Below are 13,911 nucleotides of genomic sequence, written 5' to 3'. Positions count from 1 at the left end.
CACGAAAAAGAAAGAAAGGCTCATAGGTGTCTAGGGTTTTCCCGCCTTTCGGCGGTGCCGTCGTCGTCGTCGATTTTGTCTCGTCTCCTACGGTCTTAGAGTTATGAGGCGCAGTGGATTCCGATCCTTACCGGTGGGAGGGCTTTTGCTTTATTTTTAGATTTTCTTTTATAGTTCCTTTAGGGTTTGAGTCCTACCTAGAAAGGCGAGGCGGTGACGGCTCTCTAAAGATGGAACAAGGTTCTCCTCGCATAGCCCTCTTTTTGATGGTGCGTCTCGCGTCGTCGGAGGGCGTGTGGGGTGTGTTTACCATAGATCTCGTGAGATTCGATCGACGTTTAACTTTGGTGGATTTGTGCGGATCCAGTCTTCGTTCGTCTGTTTCTTTATATCTTTAGATTGGCTTCTTTTGATTTACGTTTCTCTTCATCGGTGCCGGTTGCTGTTCTAGAGCATTGGTCCTTTGGGGCTTAGCATAACAATTTCTCGACTGCTTACTACAACAAGGTTTGCCTCGTTGCGGTGATGAAGGGGCGCGGCGTGCCTTCGACCCGCTCTACTGCTTGTAGTCGTCGTTAGGTGTGATTTGATGAATACAGTATATCGGAAGTCTCTCCTGCAAAATTATTTTTAGACTTATTTGGATTAAGTTTTGAAATATGCATGAGTTGTTTTTTTTTCGAAACCCCCGAACGAACCTCAAGATTTCCCCGTCCCCCTCACGCCTCCGCCGCCGGGCGCCGGCGGCGACAAGAAACCTTACGTGCCGCCACAGGATGCCCGCACCCGATGGTTGCGACAGCCGCCACGGCGGCGTCCAAGGCCCCTCCTTCCTCCCCATCCACCTCCCCCCACACGCTCCAACCCTGCAGCCCGGCAGCCCTTCCTCCCCGCCCCGATCCGTGCCGCCGCTCTCCTTCCGCCACCTCTCGCCCTGCGCGCGCTGGTCCGCCTGGGTCACCGCGGCCCTCTCCGACCCCGGGTTCGCTCTCGTCCTCCGCTCCGCCGCCATCTCCGACGCCGTCGCCGCCTCCACGGCCGCCGTCATACCCGACCGCCACGCCCTGTCCGCGCTCCTCTCCCTCTGGCATCCGGACTCCCACACCTTCCGGCTCCCCGCCGGGCCCGCCACTTTCTCGCTCGAGGACGCGCTCCTCCTCGCCGGCCTGCCCCCCTCCGGCGCTCCCTTGGACCGGCCCCTCACTCCCACCGAGGAGGACCTCCGCGTCCGCCTGGTGGTGGAGAAGGAGAAGATCAGGGAGCTCCACCCGTGCGCCCGCAAAGCCCGGCGGGTGTCCGCGGAGCTCTGGCTCGAATGGTTCGACAGCAGAATCCGGCCCGGGGAGGACGACGAGCTGCGCCACCTCGGGTTCCTCGCCTACTGGCTGGCCTTCTTTGTTACCCCACCCCTACGGCGCAAGGGCTGGGAGCTACCAGAGTGTCTCTTTGCACTCGCCGCCCGGCTTTGTCTTGGCGAGCGCATTGCCCTCGGCCCGGCGGTGGTGGCTAATCTCTATGCTGAGATGGACAGGATTGTTACTTCCGGGGTGGCGAGTGGCCGCGTGGACGTTTGGGCGCCGCTCTGGCTGCTGCAGGCGTGGATGTGGGAGCGCTATGACCGCCTGCGCCCGCCGGAGCTGAGAGCACCAGAGTTCCCTGTCTCGAATGTCCGCGTGCTCTTTTGGGCTCGGAGGAGGAGGAAGACCACAAGTGAGGAGTCTTTACGGGTTTTGCAGGAAGAGGATTGCTTCGAGTGGAGGCCTTACCTGCACAACTCTCTCAACTGGACTGAACCTGGGTGGTTCAGCAAGGAAACCGTCTTGGTGAGCTCTAGAGGTAAGGATAAGCCCGAGTGGTTGGAGGATTACCTTGCAATTATAAGGCAAGCGGCGTTGACTGGATTGTGCGGTGATGGCATGTATAACACGGCAATGTACAATCCCCACATTGTCGCAAGGCAGCTTGGTTACGATCAGGATGTTCCTTTTCCTATTGTCCATGGGTTTGACTCCAAGGGAATCGAGGTGTGGATACCTGGTATCTGTAGACGCGGGCTGGCCAGCAAGGAATATGTTGCATGGTTGAATGGGCACTTTGTGCGGCACCAGGATGCTGACCAATATGGTAGGTCGGAAATAGCATACCAGGAAAACAGTGATAACTCATCTCCACCGAATGAGCCTAACAGAAATGTTGTAGATACGGCAGGTGATAAATGTAGAGAAAGTACCATGCCAGATAGCAGAAAATGCACCATAGAAGATCTGCTAGCTCAGGAGAACGAAACAGAGGTGGTTGTCCTAGACCTTAGTTCAAGTGATACAGACTGCAGTGCAACTGTGGTGAAAGGAAAGATTGAGAAGAAAAAGAGGCTAGACAAACTCTCTGGAAATGGTGATAGGAATAAGAGAAACAAGGTGTTTGATGGCCATGAAGGTCTCCAGGTATGTGATGACGGGCTTGAAGGCCGGAAGTACTGTGGTCTCCCAAAAGATCCAAATTCTCACATTGATAAACGTGATGCACAGCTTGAGAGTGACGATGAATGTGTTGTTCTTGAATCACATGGTGAGAAATGTGAAGTAATAAACCTCGATGATGATCAGGAAGAGAGTATCCTTGATCCTGAAGATCATGATAGGCAACTTGTCCTGGAGCTAGAAGAGTTTGTGCGCTCTGGGCTTTTCTCACAATGGGAGGAAAGCTCTGATGAAGATGAAGCGGGTGGAAGAAAGCAAGAATCACTGAAGAATAGCAACAATGACCCTTGTGCTGAAGCAGCCATGAGAGAGTACCCTGTGTTCTTTGAGCTCATTCCCCAGAGACCACATTACAGAGGGTTGGTGAAGAACGATGACGCTCTACGAGATTTGGCCTGCAGTGGAATGTGGTTATTATTGGTTGGCCTGGCAAGGGAGGTGCTCAAGACATCATGTGACACTGATGCCGCGGAAGTTGCATATCTGATGAAAAAAGCTCGGGAATTGGAACAAAATGGGTTCAATGTGAAGCACTTCATTGCCCGTCTGAAGGAGCCACAGACCCGACTTAGAAGGCTTCAGGATTCCAAGGCAAGGCTTGAGTATGCCCGGACTAAAGCACAAGAATCGGAAGGTGTTAAATCACTTTCAAACCATTTGAGTAAGCTGAAACACAATATACTTACAATGGAGAGGCACTTGGATGGAAATAAACAAGCTCGTAGTGCATCTGTGCACAATGAATTGAGTGAAGGAATCAATCTAGTCAGCTTGGAGAAGGAAGTAGAAGCTGCAGAAAAATACTGTCAGGCAATGAAGGATGAAGTGGCTGCAATGAGACTGAGATACACAGGTATTTGACAGTTGGCCTGTAAATCATAGTCACTAGATTCACTATACGTGCCTGGTAGTAGGCACGCCCAACTTGAGCAGATTTCAGGTTACTGGGTTCAGGTTACAGTGGAACATTGAAAGATGGCGCATTGCAAGCACAAACCCTGTAACATGACTTGGCTGAATTATGTTTCTTGTTTCGTGCACCAAGGGACCATTGTGTTAGTGGACCTTGAACTTTATTCCTGATGTGGAGCTCTGTTTTGCATGGATCAAGTAGGCTTATCCATGGAATATATACATGTACTTTTATAGAACAGTACTGCAATGTGCAATTTGCTTTCATATAATTTTCTAATCATGTGTCAAATTCTTAATCGGTCAGACCCCGCCCGAGCTTGTGTCATATAAGCAAGGAGAGTGGTTTAACATGTAATTATCAGATTGCCAGCAGGTAATTACTAATACGATTTGCAGATTAAGAAAATTTTGGTAGAGAATAGAAAGTCACATTCTTTATGTTAGGTGAGCATAACTTTACAGTGGGTGCTCTTCCATTCTGCAGCGGATTCATCGAACTGAAGATATAAAGCTTCATGCTCTACTTCGAGGATGCAAAGGCAAGTGTGTTACTTATTAGAAAATATTTAAAGTTTCTTTGCTGCAAAAATCTCTTCAATAGGATGGAGAGTAAGTCAAAAACACACACATGTAAGTCTAGGTATTTATGACTAGTTATAAACACGTCAACCCAGGTATCCTAATGTGGGGCTATAACTATACTGCAAGCGACCCAGGCTGTCCGCCCCAATGAGGCAGTAATGGCTGGCGGCCATTGCTAAGACTAGGATTCATTTCCCTTGCTGATTAAGGGCATGTTTGGCAAAAAGGAGATTAAAGTTGAATAAATATCAAGAAAATACAGAAATTGAGTGTCATATCCAGTTGAATCCCAGCAAAAAATGTTGGCATTGTATAGTGTTGCTTTGCGTGGGTGCTCCAAAAGAATTTTGAAAGAAAATGTCTTGGAGAGAGGAGACCTGAGTTTTAGGACATCGAGTTAAACACAACTTAAGAGAGTAGATTGAATTAATCACATTTTCACTGCTAGCGAAACTAAACCAGTTAGGGTATCTATATTTAGCTGTAACCCCTTCATACAGGGTGACTGAATCATCAAATTAAGGGTAAGCAAGAATTATATAATGATTTGTCCTCTGTTTCTCCTGTACCAATGGGGAGAACCTTCCCTCTGCGACCATGTTTTGTTGCCATAGGCAAACAAGAAAATGGAGGCCACCCTTGTGACTAAGGTGATATCTGGTACTGACCTCGGGGAAGCGCAAAGAGGAACTTTGCTACAGGATGCGAAAAACAGTGTACTGCAACTGTTGTGTTGAAAACAGTTTATCAGAACTGTTGTATTCTAAAAAGTTCGCTAACCTCCTGACTATGTTATAATTCAGCCGAAGTCATGCTGAGAAGGACTCTGACCGGCACCCCTAACTTGCAACTTTTTATATCGATATATTAGTCAGTTTTTGTGTGTTTCTGCTAGCTAAATTTGATACGGTCTCCTGTCGGACCTATTTGCGTTGGCCTCGCAGCTCTAGCGACCTTAGTTGTAATGGTTGATCTAACTTTGGCACACAAACTATAATTGAAAAGACTGAGCTGGATTTCACCACGGTCAAGTGGTGGTCTGAACCATTTTCAGATTGCTCGCTTTCCGTTTTGCATAATGTTAGATTGTTGTGGCCATGATCAAGATTTGACCAAAATATCTGTCCCATACCTCTCAGATCAATACATGGTTTATAATTCTCTAGGTTAACTTCATACTGAAGGTGAGGGTGATGAACAGTGCCCAAATTATGAGCAATCCACCCTTCTTTTTAGTGACAGTAATATGTTATGAACCCTGATCATGCTTATATATGAATCTGTGTAAGGAGAGATTACTGGAGTCTGGAGAATATAGTGTCAGCAATCAAACATTTTGGCTCCTTTCCATTCTAGTATGCTATGTCTTTGATTACTTCATGTATCTCTTACGCAAGGAGTATCAACATATTATCGTGTGATAATGATCAATTTGTGACTGAAGTGTAAGATTTTCAGATCTTTGCATCTTACTGAAGAATATGCTGGCTGCAATCAAAACATTGTGTCCAGCAGAACTACAAACCATGAAAACTTTGGAACGTGAAGTAAATCAACCAGGGGATACTTTCAACCTGCACAATAGGTCAAAGGATAGAGGAGTAGAAGCCAATTATGCTTTGAAGCTTGCGGACAACCCTCCAAAGAGATTAAAGTTGGATGAATACGAAGTAGCAATGCTGGGTAAAAGCGAGCCAGGCAAACTGTGGTAATTAATGATGAGGACGCAAAGCAAGCTGGCATAATGACTACATCAACACCCCAGGAGAGTCTCGTGGTGCTGGTGAAGGAGATGCAGAAACACAAAATCAACTGGTCATCAGGGACCAGCGGCAATTTGAAATGATGGGTCAGAATGAAGTAATTCTGCCGGCCCGAGTGACCAACGAGTTGGTATCTCAGGTCTGGTCAAAGAAAATGAATGCTGAAGGACCAACAATCTGTACCAAGCAGGCCTCTTTGAGGCATACCATGGATTCCAAACAGATGAAGGTCTGACCAGTCTCTTACCAGAGAGCAGATATAGCAGGACAGAACACTGCAGATCAGAAATGGGCCAACAGGAGGTCTCTTTGTTTCCAAGAAACAAACTTCAGTAACTAATACACAGTATCATGACACATCTATTGAAGCACTTCTACAGGAAGTGACAAGTGATAAGTTCTGGCACAATCCAGGTTAATTCTCATACATTATTGGTGTTTCTTTTGGACTCTTCATTTTAAGTAACACCATAGCAGTAACACAATTGCTTAATCTGGAAAATTATATAATGTATGATGAGAAAACGAATCATGTTTGTTGTGCTTGCTTAATCTGAAAAATTATACAGCTCACTGCTTTGTGTTCTGTATTCAAAGTTGTTATAGTTTGCTCAAAGTAGAGTTTAATCTGTTTTGTCTTGATACTCTCGCACTTCCTTATTTGGTTAATGCATGTCTTGTACCTGATGATTGTGTCTTCACTATTTCATTATCGATGGAAAGACCACTGTTTGCACTTGTGCCCTTAATTTGACAAAGCGCATTTTATGTTTCTCATCTAAGCAGAAGAGTCTGAACTTCAGTCTGTTCCTGGAAGCTTTGAATCCGAGAGTACATTAGAGTTTTTGAGCTTTTGCTTTTTGAGGAATGCAGAGCTCAGCTATACAGTTCCTATGAGGAGTCTCTTGAGTCTGTATCAAGGGATGCACATGCAATGGTGCGCGTTAGAACCGTGGATAAGCATGAAAGACGTACACTTTTCTATGGATGGCATGCTCTGTAGTAACCATAGTAAGAAATGGCGCGCTCTCGTTCCCCGATCCAATTGCCTGACCAAATTATGGTTGATGTGTTCAGGATGGTATGATGTTGTTCTACCAGCACATGGATATAACTAGATTTTTAAAGGATAGGTCGCAATTTTGTCATTCCCTCGGCCTGGTTCAGGTAGCTCTACTGTATTCCTTGTTTAGTCGTGTATTAAGTGTGCAGATTTTTTTACTCAGGAAAGTATTCTGAGACCAAAGTGGTTGGACCCTTCCCGGACCCTGCGCAAGTGGGAGCTACGTGCACCGGGCTGCCCCCTAAAGTATTATGAGGGCTGCAAATGGATTTATTATTGTGAATTCTCATTCTCTAAGATTATGTCACTCTGATAGTTAATACTGTCGCTGATGTTGTTTGCTCATTAAGACTTCATTCTGCTCCTATCATGCTTGCATATAGCGTTAACAATAAATGAGATTTCTTTAGTTTTCGTATCAAGGGTTATTTGTTGCAAACGATGCAGTTTTTCCTGCCATGTCTTTCATACATTCAGTGGGCCTCAGCTATCAGCAATTCATTGGGCTGCAATGCATACAGCTGCTTGCACAGGCAATTGAGTAGTGAAGAAACAAGAACCATGGCCTTTCACATTGGTACAAGATCCTCCAGGGACAGGGAAAACCCATACTGTTTGGGGAATGGTAAAACGTTATTCATCAGTATTAACATTGCCATGCTGCTCTGCTCAAGAAACTTGCTCCTGGAAGTTATGAGCAAGCTGGTGGTAGTGCTAGCAGTGGCTCAGAAGCTGTTGCTGCGGGCTCGATGGATGAAGATGCATCAGAACCTGTACGTTCCACACTCTTCCCAAGCTTTGCCCCAAACCGTGGATGCTTGTTTGTGCCCCATCAAATGCTGCAACTGAAGATATAAAGCTTCATGCTCTAGTTCGAAGATGCAAAGGCAAGTGTGTTACTTATATGAAAATATTTACAGTTGTTTTGCTGCAAAGTTCTCTTCAATAGGAAGGAGAGTAAGTCAAAAACACATACATATAAGTCTAGGTATTTATGACTAGTTATAAACACATCAACCCATGTATCCCAATGTGGAGCTGTAAGTATACTGCAAGAGACCCAGTCTGGCCGCCCCAGTGAGACAGTAATGGCTGGTGGCCGTCGCTAAGACTAGGATTCATTTCCCTTGCCGATTAAGGTCATGTTTGGCGAAAAGGAGATTAAAGTCGAATAAATATCAATAGAATACAGAAATTGAGTGTCATGTCCAGTTGAATCCCAGCAAAAAATGTTGGCATTGTATAGTGTTGCTTTGCTTGGGTGCTCCAAAAGAATTTTAAAAGAAAAATGTCTTGAGAGAGAGGAGACCCGAGTTTTAGGACATCAAGTTAAACACAACGCAGAGAGCAGATTGAATTAATAAGATTTTTCACTGCTAGCAAGTTGGGTATACATATTTAGCTATAACCCCTTCATACAGGGTGACTGAATCATCAAATTAAGGGCAAGAAAGGATTATATAATGATTTGTCCTCTGTTTCTCCTGTACCGACGGGGAGACATTTCCATCTGCGACCATGTTTTGCTGCCATAGGCAAACAAGAAACTGGAGGCCACCCTTGTGACTAACGTGATATCTAGTACCGACCTCAGGGAAGCGCAAAGACGAACTTTGCTACAGGACGGGTAAAACAGTGTACTGCAACTGTGGTGTGGAGAACAGTTTATCGGAACTGTTGTATTCTATAACGGTCGCTAACCTCCTGACTATGTTGTAATAGTCCAGGACTCTGACTGGCACCCCCAACTTACAACTTTTTGTACTGATATATTAATCCAGGAGAATCCAGCAGTTTTTTTGTGTTTCTGCTAGCTAAATTTGATCCCGTCTCCTGTCAGGTGGACCTATTTGTGTTGGCCTCGCAGTTCTGGCGACATTAGTTGTAACGGTTGATCTAACTTTTGGCACACAAACTATAATTCTGAATAGACTGAGCTGGATTTCACCGTGGTCAAGTGGCGGCCTGAACCATTTTCAGATTGTTCGCTTTCCGTTCTGCATAATGTGAGATTATTGTGGCAATGATCAAGATTTGACCAAAAAATCTGTCCCATACCTCTCAGATCAATACATAGTTTATAATTCTCTAGCATAATTTCACACTGAAGGTGAGGGTGAGGAACAATGCCCAAATTATGAGCAATGCACCCTTCTTTGTAATGACAGTAATATGTTATGAACCCTGATCATGCTTATATATGAATTTCTGTGTAAGGAGAGATTACTGGAGAATAGTGTCAGCAATCGAACATTGTGGCTCCTTTTCATTTTAGTATGCTCTGTCTTTGATTACTTTATGTATCTCTTATGCAAGGAGTATCAACATATTATCGTGTGATAATTGATCAATTTATGACTGAAGTGTTAAGATTTTCATATCTTTGCATCTTACTGAAGAATATGCTGGCTGCAATCAAAACAACGTGTCCAGCAGAACTGGAAACCATGAAAACTTTGGAATGCGAAGGAAATCAACCTGGGGCTACTTTATACCTGCAAAATAGGTCAAAGGATATTATAGGAGTAGAAGCCAATTATGCTTTGAAGCTTGCAGACAACCCTCCAAAGAGATTTAAGTTGGATGAACATGAAGTAGCAATGCTGGGTAAAAAGCGAGCCAGGCGAACTGTGATAATTAATGATGAGGACGTAAAGCAAGCTGGCATAATGACAATATCAACACCCCAGGCTAGTGTCTCGTGGTGCTGGTGAAGGAGCTGCAGAAACACAAAACCAGCTGGTCATCGGGGACCAGCGGCAATTTGAAATGATGGGTTCAGAATGAAGTAATTCTGCCAGCCCAAGTGACCGAAATGCTGAATCCAATGGGGTTGTCGAGTTCGTATCTCAGGCGTGGTAAAAGAAAATGATTGCTGAAGGACCAACAATCTCTACCAACCAGGCCTCTTTGAGGCATACCATGGATTCCAAGCAGATGAAGGGGCAACCAGTCTCTTGTCGGAGAGCAGAGATAACAGGACAGAACACTTCAGATCAGAAACGAGCCAACAGGAGGTCTCTTTGTTTCCAAGAAAGAAGCTTCAGTAACTAATGCTCAGTATCATGACACATCTATTGAACCACTTCTACAGGAAGTGACAAGTGATAAGTTCTGGCACAGTCCAGGTTAATTCTCATACATTATACATGTTCCTTTTGGATCTTATCAGTTTAAGTAACACCATAGCAGTAACTCAATGCTTAATCTGGGAAATTATATAATGTATGATGAGAAAACGAATCGTGTTAGATGTGCTTGCTTAATCTGAAAAATTATACAGCTCGCTGCTTTGCGTTCTGTATTCAAAGTTGTTATAGTTTGCTCAAAGTAGAGTTTAATCTGTTACGTCTTGATATTCTGGCACTTTCTTATTTGGTTAATGCATGTCTTGTACCTGCTGATCGTGTCTTCACTATTTCATCATTGATGGAAAGACCACTGTTTGCACTTGTGCCCTTAATTTGACAAAGCGCATTTTATGTTTCTCATCTAAGCAGAGGAGTCTGAACTTCAGTCTGTTCCTGGAAGCTTTGAATCCGTGAGTACATTAGAGTTTTTGAGCCTTTGCATTTTGAGGAATGCAGAGCTCAGCTATACAGTTCCTATGAGGAGTCTCTTGTGGCTGTATCAAAGGGATGCACATGTAATTGTGTGTGCTAGAACCGTGGATAGGCATGAAAGACGTACACTTTTTTATGGATGGCATGCTCTGTAGTAACCATAATAAGAAATGGCGCGTTCTCGTTCCCCGATCCAATTGCCTGACCAAATTATGGTTGATGTGTCCAGGATGGTATGATGTTCTACCAGCACATGGATATAACTAGATTTGTAAAGGATAGGTCGCAATTTTGTCATTCCCTCGGCCTGGTTCAGGTAGCTCTACTGTATTCCTCGCTTAGTCGTGTATTAAGTGTGTAGATTTTTTCTCTCAGGACAGTATTGTGAGACCAAAGTGGTCGGACCCTTCTCCGGACCCTGCGCAAGCAGGAGCTACGTGCACCAGGCTGCCCCCTAAAGTATTATGAGGGCTGCACTTATGTACCCATTTCTTTGCTTTTTAGCTGCACACTCAAGTAATACTAATAGGAAGACTGCTGGTTCAAATGAAGATGCTGAGTCAGAATGTGGACGGTTGTTGGTAGAGTCCGCCGCCATATGCCTAATGATACACGGGATCCCAGTGGAGCAATTATCCATTTTATGTTGGGAATTCATCCGATTCTAGCTGGTAATCCGATGTTTGCGATATCATTGCTATTTGATTGTTAGCTGGCTTGCACTGATAAAACCATGTTTTGGATGCATTTGAACTAGCGTTTGATGAACTTGGTTTTATTGGAACCTTGCTGCTAGTTCTTTGCAAATGGATTTATTATTGTGAATTCTCATTTTCTAAGATTATGTCACTCTGAAAGTTAATACTGTCGCTGATGTTGTTTGCTCATTAAGACTTCACTCTGCTCCTATCATGCTTGCATATAGTGTTAACACTAAATGAGATTTTCTGTATTTTTCGTATCAATGGTTACAAACAACACAGTTTTTATTTTTTCCAATCACAGTTAAATTGAACAGTTGGACATGCATGCAATGTTTGCTCTGCAACTCATTGTAGCTTCCTAATTCGTACTTGATGCTGATAAAGTGACAACTATAGCAGCCTATTGCCCTATTGGATGAATTTAAGCTACATTCCAACTAAACATCTCTTATCCTAACAGGCTTTGTCGTAAGGTTCATGGGCATATTTATTTTTGTAGGTTTTAGCTGTTAGGCTGATAGGTTCAACTCATATTCTATGCTAACTTTGCTTGATTTTAGGAAAACTATACTTGATTGTTCATCTATTGTTTTATACTGTACATTTGTTAACTGAATCCTGTACTTTCAGTCGTCTTATTATTCTTTTTATGGCGTCTTTGCAGCAGCGAGACTAATGTTCTGGGGAAACTGCAACCTCAAAGCACCTGGTATCTAACTGGTCTTGGTTCTCTTGCAACAACACAAAGGGAGTATGTAGTGTTGCATGCATTCCCCCATCTTAATGTTCAGGTGATACTTAGGTAAATGCTAGGTGGGTTTCTTGGTTATTATTTTTTCTTTTTTTATCAATGCCTTTACTTAGATGCAAAATGCAATTCTTCAGCCAAGTCCAACAGATGAGATGGCAACGCAGCGGAGGAGGCAACATCAAAGGAGGAGGATCCTTCCTTCCCGGCGACGATGAAGAAGGGACGATGAGGAAGCAACAACGATAACTTTCCTTAAACGAAGAAGCAGCCTGAAACAACCTGAAACACTTTTGGCTAACTCAGCGTGCTCAGTCAACATTATTACAATGAAACCACCTTTAGTTCTTCCCAAAACTGCCGAGGGCCACATTGATCCAGTTTTTGTATAAGTTCAAGGTGTAAATAATCCGGTCTTAGAGTTCAGGGGATATTGATCCATCAGAAGGGTTTTAGGGAGAAACCTATACTTTCTTGAAATAAAATGACTACAATTTTGGGTATTCACTTAATTTTGTTAGGTCTAGGTGCTTTTCTTCTAGTACTCAAGGCTCTTTATTTTTAAAATCTCCTTTTGGTGGAGAAGGGTGGATTGTTAGTGTACATGATTTAGAAGATATAATTGGTGGGCATGTATTGTTGGGTTTTATTTGTGTATTTGGCGGAATTTCGCATATTTTAACCAAACCCTTCGCATGGGTTTTTTTTTTGAGGAACTCTCTATAATCTATCTATATCTACATCTATATTCTATATACTACTTAAAAAGAACGTAAGGTTCTCATTTCACCTTTCTTCCCACCACCCCTTTGTACAACTTCCATGTATATGATAACCAATCACCTTAATTTACTTACATTCTGAACCAATTCCACTTTAATTTACTTACCAAACTTCTAATTAAAATATAAGGTAATTCATGGTCAGAATTTGATGAACATTTATATACACAATCGCATTTTTATTGACAGGTAAATCACAAGCTAACGTACTAGAATATTTATATCACGTTGCAACGCATGGGCATTGTTCTAGTATAATTAAAAAGAATGTAAGGTTCCATGTTTCACTTTTCTTTCAAGCACCCCTTCGTCCAACCTTCCTGTATGATAATCAGTGACCTTAATTTACTTACCTTTTGAACTAATTCCACTTCAATCTAAACTTCTCATCAAAATATAAGGCAAATCACAAGCAGAATTTGATAAACATTTATTTATACAATCACATTAATAGGGATAGGTAAATCACAAGGAGTTTTGAGCTGACAGTGATGGTGGCCAGTGGCATTTTTGAGCAAGCGTCTAAAGAAGCGATGCCATTTTTGAGCAATTGACATTCCGAGTGGCAAAACTGAGTAGTGAGACACAAGAAGTGGCATAAATGATAAAAATCCATTTTTTGTGCGGGGTTTTTGAAAGTTTTTTGCTTGTTTTTTGGGTGGTTTATGTGTTCCTCTCATTTATTTTATCCGGTTTGTTTCTTCATCGGTTTTCTTTCCTTTTCTCAGCATGTGTCTACTTTTTTCAATGCTTATCGTACGTTTTTCATATATACGTGGAACATTTGCTGATACAGGTTGAAATATTTTTTTTGAATGATACAAGACATTATTAAAACTAGGTGGATGTTGTTTTTTGCATTGTATAAACATGTTTTTTAAATATCACAAAAACTCCCTCTGTAAACTAATGTAAGATTACCTGAAAAAAACAACTAATGTAAGACCTTTTTGCAGTCAAAAGACCTCTTATATTAGTGTGCAGAGGTTGTATATATTTTTGAAACGCGTGAACACTTTAAAAAATCATGTACATTTTTTGAATTGTGCAAACATTATAAAAAGTCACAAACATTTTTTTTGAAATGCATGCATATTTTTCATGTATTATAATCACATTAATATTTTTTCAAAGTTGTGCGGACATTTTTTAGCACTGCATAAACATTAAAAAAAATCACGAATATTGTTTTGAAACGCATGAAATTGTTTTATGTACATTCATTTTTTAATGCCATTAACATTTACTAAAATCTGCACGAACTTTTTTTAACACTGCATAAACATCCTTTAAACATCTCATAATCATTTT

At 42.6% G+C, this 13,911-nt stretch overlaps 1 long non-coding RNA gene across 12 annotated transcripts; it reads left to right on the top strand.

Moving 5' to 3' along the window:
* The first annotated feature begins 665 nt into the window (after positions 1–665).
* On the top strand, positions 666–12,505 carry LOC109736235 (uncharacterized). 12 transcript variants are annotated; one of them, XR_006663519.2, is made up of 9 exons: positions 672–3,335; positions 3,697–3,768; positions 3,880–3,934; positions 5,436–6,154; positions 7,251–7,690; positions 9,203–9,931; positions 10,596–11,037; positions 11,738–11,872; positions 11,956–12,505. It is a non-coding gene; the product is annotated as an uncharacterized lncRNA (long non-coding RNA). The 12 variants fall into 12 exon arrangements; XR_006663516.2 differs by having other exon boundaries at positions 11,735–11,872; XR_012184098.1 differs by lacking the exon at positions 10,596–11,037 and having other exon boundaries at positions 672–3,333; positions 3,700–3,768; positions 11,735–11,872.
* The last annotated feature ends 1,406 nt before the right edge of the window (positions 12,506–13,911 follow it).

This window comes from Aegilops tauschii, chromosome 5, assembly GCF_002575655.3.
Source record: "Aegilops tauschii subsp. strangulata cultivar AL8/78 chromosome 5, Aet v6.0, whole genome shotgun sequence".
NCBI classification, from domain to species: domain Eukaryota; kingdom Viridiplantae; phylum Streptophyta; class Magnoliopsida; order Poales; family Poaceae; genus Aegilops; species Aegilops tauschii.
Note: the sequence above shows the minus strand (reverse complement) of the source record. Positions and strands in the feature narration are given on the sequence as shown.